Source organism: Balaenoptera borealis, assembly GCF_965194805.1.
Source record: "Balaenoptera borealis genome assembly, chromosome: 12".
NCBI lineage: Eukaryota > Metazoa > Chordata > Mammalia > Artiodactyla > Balaenopteridae > Balaenoptera > Balaenoptera borealis.
In genome coordinates, this window is record NC_138869.1 from 88,398,801 (window position 1) to 88,406,901 (window position 8,101).

Sequence of the window (8,101 nt, forward strand, 5' to 3'; positions counted from 1 at the left end):
GGAGAGTGACTCCAGCTTTGCCCCATTCTCTCCCACAGGATGGCTGGGAAACCAAGATACCTTGAGAGTCATCATGGAAAACAACAACAACAAATAAACATAAAGGCTCTGGGACCCAGTGTTAAATCAAGGAGGCGCAAATCGCTCCTGAAATATGGAACTGAAACTGGGATCCGGAGGAAGGGATGGAAATTGTTCCCTTTTTCTCAGATCATGAGAAGAGGAGCCTTCCACTGAGAATCACCCCGAACGTGGGAGCCCCTCAAGTTACTTGCAGTCGTTGAGAGCAGTATATTTTTGGTAGGGAACTGGATGCTGCTGGGAATCAGAAGCCCTGGGTACTAGTCCCACCCCCACTGCTGTTTCCACCTGTGGTTTCAGCCAAGCCATTCCAGTGTCCCTCTGTCTACTTTCCTATAAAGTAGAGAGTTCAATAATATTACCTGTGCTATCAACACCACCAGCTCAATAAGAAATTGTGAGAAGAGAACTTGGCTATCTATATGAACTTTTATGCATGTGTTTCTTTTCAATCTCCCTTAGCACCCAGCCCATGCGATTCATTGAGTTAGCATCCAAGAAACACCACTGAGTTGAAAAAGAAAAGTGAGAGTGTAAACCCTTTATTTCTCTATCAGAAAAAGGATTCCATGTGCATAGAGAGCCTTTCCAAAGAGGTTTTACAAATTCAGTGACACATTATATGTGTAGAAAAAGTTAAATTAACAAAATAAAAACTACCTGTACAGCCAGAACAGAGTCATAACTGGACATAAACGTAACAGCCTAAGGTCAATGCATGGAGCATAAGCAAATTTCCTCCCAATATCTGACAAATGTCATTGTCGTGAGGATTAAAGGAACAGTGAAAAGTCAGTTGTTGTTACCTTCCTAATACAGTAGAATTTTTATTGACAGAGTAGGTTCTGGCAATTTTTCCTGAAACTAAAGCATCATGTTTTTTTGTTTGACTAGTCATTATTTCCCACAGCAACCTACAGAGGACTTCCCCATTTCTGTACTTTTGTTCTTCCTCCATAAAATTTAACCCTAGATTGTGTACTGTTTTGTACCATTTCCTAGCTATTTTGTACTGGCAATGGTTTTACAGTGAAAACCCTGTGTGTCTTAATAAAGGATAATTTTTTTAAAAGGTAAATATATAAAAAGAACGTGTCAATGATTCATTTAACTTATTAATTAATAAGAAAACCAGTAAAAATGTTAAAAGTGGTTCAAATGAGGATTTGATTTATAAAATCTTATATTCTCTATCAGAGAGAAGTCATCTGCATCACCAAACACAGGAACCATTTGTATTACTCTCACTGTTCTATAAGTTAACATCTGTCTCTACAAAGTTGTAAATGGTCTAGAAAAAGAGACAAGGGCTCAGTCCTACAGAATCAGAGATCTCCAGTGTGAGGTCTGCTAGACAATGTCAGTATTCCATTGAAGAGATACCCAGTAATCTTTTTTGACCATTAAAAGCCTTTCACAAAATTTCCTGGCAGTTCTTTCTTTCCCCTACAGTGTTGAATACAAACAGACAGTGGAGGTTTACACAAAGGCAGCAAATATTTGATAAACAGACCATTTCCCAAGAAATACTGCCTAAGTAGTGCTTTTAAAAGAGCCCAAAAGGAATTTCCAGAAATGATTCAGACCGTTTGCAAAGAGGCTAAAATGAAGAGAGAGAACTACACATGTGCACAGCTCTCCGTCCCTTTAAAGAGCAAACTCACCTGCTTCCTTCTGCCCAGCAGTGGCTTCAGTGAAGTCCCATTGCTGGGAAAATGGTGAGTGTTCAGGGACTCCGACCTGGCACCTCCCGGTGGAAGAGCTGCAGGCCTGCCCTGTGTGGTGCTGATGGGTCCCATCCTTGTCCAAGCTCATGACCTAAGAGGACTGCTCCTGCTGGACGTCCGTGGGCCCCAGTCTCATCTCGGGGGAGAGGGGACAGGGGAGCTCGCTGTCCTCTACACCTTGGCTGGAAAGTCAGTCACCTCGGGGGTTACTTCCTGCCAAATGAGCTGCTTCCCAACCAGTAAGAGGGAGAAGAGGTGGAGGCAGGTGTGAATAAAGGAAGGACACTGGACTAACCTAAAGATGGGTCACACCTCTCCCTCAGGAGTCTGGGAGAACAGACGCATCTGAGACACTGCTTTATTTTTGTCCGTAACACTTACCATGTTATCATCAACATATATGTATAGTTGATTATCTAGCTCCCTGCTCTAGAATATAATCTCCACAGAGACAGAAGTTTTGGGCTGTTTTGGCTTCTGCTGGATTCCCATCACCTAAAACAGAAGGTTGGTAGGGTCGCCAGGTAAAATACATTGTATTTCAATTTGCTAAATCGGGGTACCTTAAACACAGGAGACTCTCAGTAAATATTTTTACTGGAATGAATGAATACTGTTTTCTGCCTGGAGCTTTAATGGGGAAACAGAGAACCCAAGCAAGGCAGCAGGCAGAGGGGAGCTGGTCTGGGAGACAAAGGAAGCTGGGTTGAGTTTATAAGCAGAGCGCCCTGTCTGTTTGATGTGAGCCAGACCCTGTGCTGAGCACGGAGGTAGAAGCAGTGGAGTGAGGAGAGGATTCAGAGAGTCGGGGCCTCCCAGGAGCCCGCAGACCTCACGCCCACACCCGCCGTCCCTTGCCCACAACGGCTGGCTGCCTCCGCACCATGAATCCTCATGCACTCACATTTCTCTGCTCCTCTGATTGACTCTGTCTTTGGATCCCTTGGTGATTCAGACACTAGGCTGCACCAGGGCTCTAGTCAGGACTCTCCACTGCCTGGGGTCTCAGGGTGGAGCACAGACAGAGGGCAGGGGGTGCTCACAGGCTGGGCATGGCCATCGGCAGGGCTCGCCTGAGGACCCCGGGCAGGTGTGTGTGTGGTCAGGGTGCCACGGCTCCACGCCTGCCCCCTGGTGCTCACACCAACTATGACAGCGATGAACCCTGGACTGTGAACCCCTTTACCCTGCATATATGATGTAAGATATTGACGTTTTCAGGGAAAGAAGCCCAGTCTAGAGATCGGCCTACACACACCTGGGTTGGTCACTTTCGCCACAGCACTGCCTACTTGGAGCTCACAACACCTGGCACAAGGCCTTTGAGCTCAGCCGGCCTATTGGCAATACCTCATGTGTCACCAGAGAGAGCCGTTGACGTGGCCGGGGGACCTGGGAATGAAGAACAAGCTGTAGAAAAACAATTTTATATTAAAACAAAATAAAAAAATAAAGTGCAATGCAGTATGCATCTGAGAAACACTTTTCACATGTTTAGTCCTACAGGGATTTGCAGGAAGGTTGGGGGGACAACGGGAACAAGGAGCTGGTGCTAGGAAGCAAGGTCGGGTAGGGTCAGAATCAGAGATGGTGTGCTTTTCTTATTAGGAGGGAACTGTCACAGCCGGCAGGTAAAATGGCTAAAGCTGCTAAAATGATGCTCCACAGGAGTTAGAATCTAGGAAAGACACAGATCAGGGGAATCACCAACTATTAATACCGTCAGTAAACTTCAGTGGGATAAAGCTTCCCTTCCAAATCTGAACCTCTCTCTGTTTGTGGCAGCATTTAAGGCCAACAGACCCAGATGCAGGGAGTAAACGTGTTCTTGACCAAGAGGCATAGCATTTTGGCTAAAAGGGTGAGCATTTCTAGGGTTACACCATCTGGATTCATGTTTGGCTCCCCCTCGCTTTGCTGGCTGTGTGACCCTGGGCATGTTATTTACTTCTCTAAGCCTCCTCTACAAAACGTGCTGAATTGTAGTGGCTTCACGGGAAACCTGTGAAGATGGAACCCGGGTGCGCGTGTGAAGCCTCTGGTGCGGTGCCTGGTACAGACGCTCAGTAAGTATTAGTTACGGCTCTGTTAACTCTTAACTCCAATTGACCCAACACTGTGGTTGTTGATTAACATCTAGCTATCCCTCTAGATGGCAAATCCTTGAAGAGAGATGTCTGGGCTGGTTAATTTTATTTGCACTTCTCTCCCCCTCCCCCTCCCCCAATCCACTCCCTACTTTTTTTTCCAGTGGCTGACCCCTGAGGGCTGATTCAGCAGTCTTTGCAATCTGGCTTCTGGGGGGGACCTGCCAAGAGGAGACAACACCAAAAGATCCAAAGGGCATAACAGAGACTCCAGGGTCTCTATTCCCCTAGCTCAGTCCCTACTGGGCAGCAGGTGACAGTGGCTGCCTGCCTGCTCTAGAGCCACAGCTCTTTTGGGACACTTCCATGGCTACAACTCTCCCCTGCTTTGAAAATACTCTCCCTTTGCCCCTTCAGACCCACTGGGGATGCTCCTGCTGTAGCCCCAGAGTATGTCACAGTTGCTTGCTGGTATCTCTTCCCTGACCTTTGCAAATGGTCCCTCCATTAAACTCTGTTCAATTGCCTTTCTGGACTGTGGCCTATTTTCTGCCAGGGCTGTGACTGGTTTGGTGCTTTCTCTCACTCATTTGTTCATGTCTTCAAATGTCACCCCATACGTGAAAGTCTTCCTTGATCCTTGCAGCCAGAAAAAAAAATCTCTTTCCTATGCACCTTCAAAATAATTTATGAGGCAGGAGAGGGGACCTGGAACTCCACTACCCCTATCAGCTCAACCATTTTAGAGCTCAGGCTTTCTCAGAATTCACAATATCACTGATCTCATCTAGTTCCCCTCCCTTTCACCTTATCTTTTTTTTTTTAAAATAAATTTATTTATTTACTTTTGGTTGCGTTGAGTCTTCGTTGCTACGCGCAGGCTTTCTCTAGTTGCGGTGAGCGGCTACTCTTCGTTGTGGTGTGCGGGCTTCTCATCTCGCTGGCTTCTTTTGTTGTGGAGCAGGGGCTCTAGGCTCTAGGCGCACGGGCTTCAGTAGTTGTGGCTCACAGGCTTAGTTGCTCCGCGGCACGTGGGATCTTCCTGGAGCAGGGATCGAACCCATGTCCCCTGCATTGGGAAGCAGATTCTTAACCACTGCACCACCAGGGAAGTCCTCTTATCCTTTTGCAGAAGACAATCTGAGGCTAAGATGCTTTAATGGATGTATCCAAGGTCATAGCTAATTGGTTTTCAGATTTTTAGCCCACAAGCTGCTCCTGTTTGAATCTGAGAGCCTGATCTGGAGGCTTCCTAGGGGGAAAGAGTCCCTGGTCCCTGGTATTTGGAGACAGGATTTGCCAGTTTTGCCTTTGCATCAGGCACAGAGATCTCCCACGGAAGGGATCATTCCATGAATAGGAAATGAAAGCAGCCCCTGATGGTGCAAAGGCAGGGGCCTAGATAGAACAGGTGACCCGTGGGCACAGGAAAGGAATGCACTGAAATGGACCGGAGAGGTGGGGCCTGCAGAGGAGCAGAGGCGGTGGAGAAGGTGGAGGGCAGGGTTGTCAGCTCACTTCCGTTGTGACGTCTTGCTGTGGGCAGCACCCATTACACCCCACCATTGGTCTCCTTCCAAAATGCTTCCCTCTCAAGTCTTTCTCTTCTCCATTCCCTCCTCCCATCTCTGCTTATGGCTCACGTTTTCATGTGAGACCCATCATTCCCCCAAATTTCTTTTACAGCTTGAAAAGCTGCCGCCCCAACAATGGGATTAACATCCCCACAGCTGGCTGCAGACGGTTCTTCCCAGAAGAGCATGTGTCTTCAGGATATTCTCATTCAACCTTGCTGCTACTATGGGTCTGGGGATGCTGAGACTCTAGGATCCTTATATGTTTTCAGTCCAATCCCTGCGCCTCAACTTATACAAACAAAGCAAACACCAAGATCCAGGGAGGCTGAAGGTCTTTTCCTTAACATCCCTTAACGTGATGACAGCTCTTAATCTCTCTAAAGTAAGTTACTTTTATTGCAATTCACTGCCAGTGTTCTTTATACTCAGCCTGGCCTTCCTAATCATTTTTAATGTGAAAACGTATTTAACAAATTTGGGGACTATTAGGGACTAACATATTTGGGACTGTGACTCCCAAACCTTCAACATCTTTCACATTCTTGACATTTTTTTTTCAATAGTATGAGAAGGTCTGTGCAGATGCAGCTTCAGGCCCCTCAGGACATATACACACATCTGCCCTCTATATAGAATTCTGAAGCCTCCCCTCGCTTTCTCACAAGGAAACTACAGAGTTCTCTGAAGTGAATCAGATCACAGAAAAGGAGGGAAGAATCTCATTCATTCCAACTTTGCTCCTTTTTAGGAGCAGATCACATTTCAGAATCCTACTGTACCCTCTTTCTAAGATACCAATCATAAAAGCCGATAGTTATCCAGTGCTCTCCCTGCTCTAGGAGCTGTGTGCATTCCCAGGACTCAAGTAAGCCCCAGGGGTGCGAGTTTTTGTTTATTCTCCTCTCTGCACAAAACCTGCCAGGGAGGTATTATGGTCCCAATTTTTGCATAAAATTGAGGCTGAGAGAAGTTGAATAATGGAGCAGTCACTCAGCCAGCAAGTAGCAATGCCAGAGTGAACCTGGCTCAGTCTGGCACAAAGTCTGACCTCTAAACCCATTCAGCTGTGCAGCAGGCCGGCCCTGTTGCTGTGGTCGCCTGCGCTGACCCCGAGGAACAGGACCTCAGCTCAGACCAGCCAGTTAGGGGGCAAATCTGCTTCTGTGCAGGCCCATGAGCCAGCCAGTGAGGGCAGGAGAGGAAGCTCTGGCCAGCTGAGAAGTGTCACACAACAGTGCAAAGTTCCTTGGCTCAAGTCCAGTGGGTCTTTTTCCTGCCTGAACAGAGTTTATTTGGCCAGAGAATAACATGAAAGGGATAATATGGTTTTCTTGTTCCTTCTCTCAGACTTTTATCTACATTTACCTCCCACACATGTTCCCGCCCATCTCCCCTTTCTCCTCTGCTCCCCGTTTCTAGCACCTTGGCTTCAGTGATAGGAAACGTTTCTTCTCCGGAGTTTGTCAGAATTGGGTCACAGGAGCAGAAGAGTCTGGCCCAGATGCTGGACCAGGAGAGGCCAGGCTGGGGTGTGCACAATATCGCCCCCCACCCCCCGGCGCCTGCAGAGCGGGGCTCAGCTCCACATCCAGCAACACGGCTGCTGAGACAGGAGAAGGGAAGAGCCGGGGCGGTGACGAGGCCTAGAAACAGGGAGTGTGTGGAAGTAACAGAAGCCAGGGTGGAGAGCTGCCCCAGGAGGACCCCCAGGGGCCTGGGGAGGAAACAGCCCTGTCAACAGGAGCCTTCCTGGTCCCTGGATAAAGCCTTAGGCCGGGAAAGGTTTTTATAATCTTCCTTCTCAAAGTTCAGGTTGGCATTTAAAGCAGGTACGTTCATTCAACAAGCACTCCTCATTTGTGTGCCAGGTATTGTATTAGGAGCCAAGGGTGCAATAAATAGAACACAGGTTCTGCTGGCCAGGAATCCACATCAAAGAATTACCATTTATTACGTGCCAGCCATCATTCTAAGTGGTTTACACATGTACGAACTTGCGAGTCCTTACAAGAACCCTGGGAAGCAGGCACTGTTACCCTCATCACCACCATCCTCACCATGCTCACTTTATCGATGCAGGAAGTGAGGCAGAAAGAGATTCAGTGACTCGTCCCAATTAGAGGAGAGTGACTCCAGACTTTGAAATCAGGCTGCTTGGCCCCAGATCTGCTGGGGGCCAAACATCATGGACCAAAGAGAGCAATGTGTTGGTGTTGTGATGAGGGAAGTGACAGGAAACCCAGGGAGACTTCCAGGAGGGGGCAGCCTCTGAGGTGTAATTTAGAGAAAAAGAGCGATCCAGTGGCTAATACAGTTAACATCCAGTTCAAATTTGAATGTCAGATAAATAACAAATAATATTTTTGGTTAATATGTCCCAAATATGCATGAGACAAATATAAATGGGCATCCTGGATTTTTATTTGCGAAATCTGGCAACGGTACTCATCAGTCAAATGTTTGCTTGGATAAAGACTACTTTGTCAGGGGTTGAGTGTTGGAGGAGGTGAAACTGTAGGGCTGATGGGGACAGGTCACCGAGGGCCTTGGATGCCATGCTTAGTGTTTTATACTTTATTGTCATAAAAGGACGTAAAAGGAGAGGGGTTAGAAGGACCAGATTCAATGT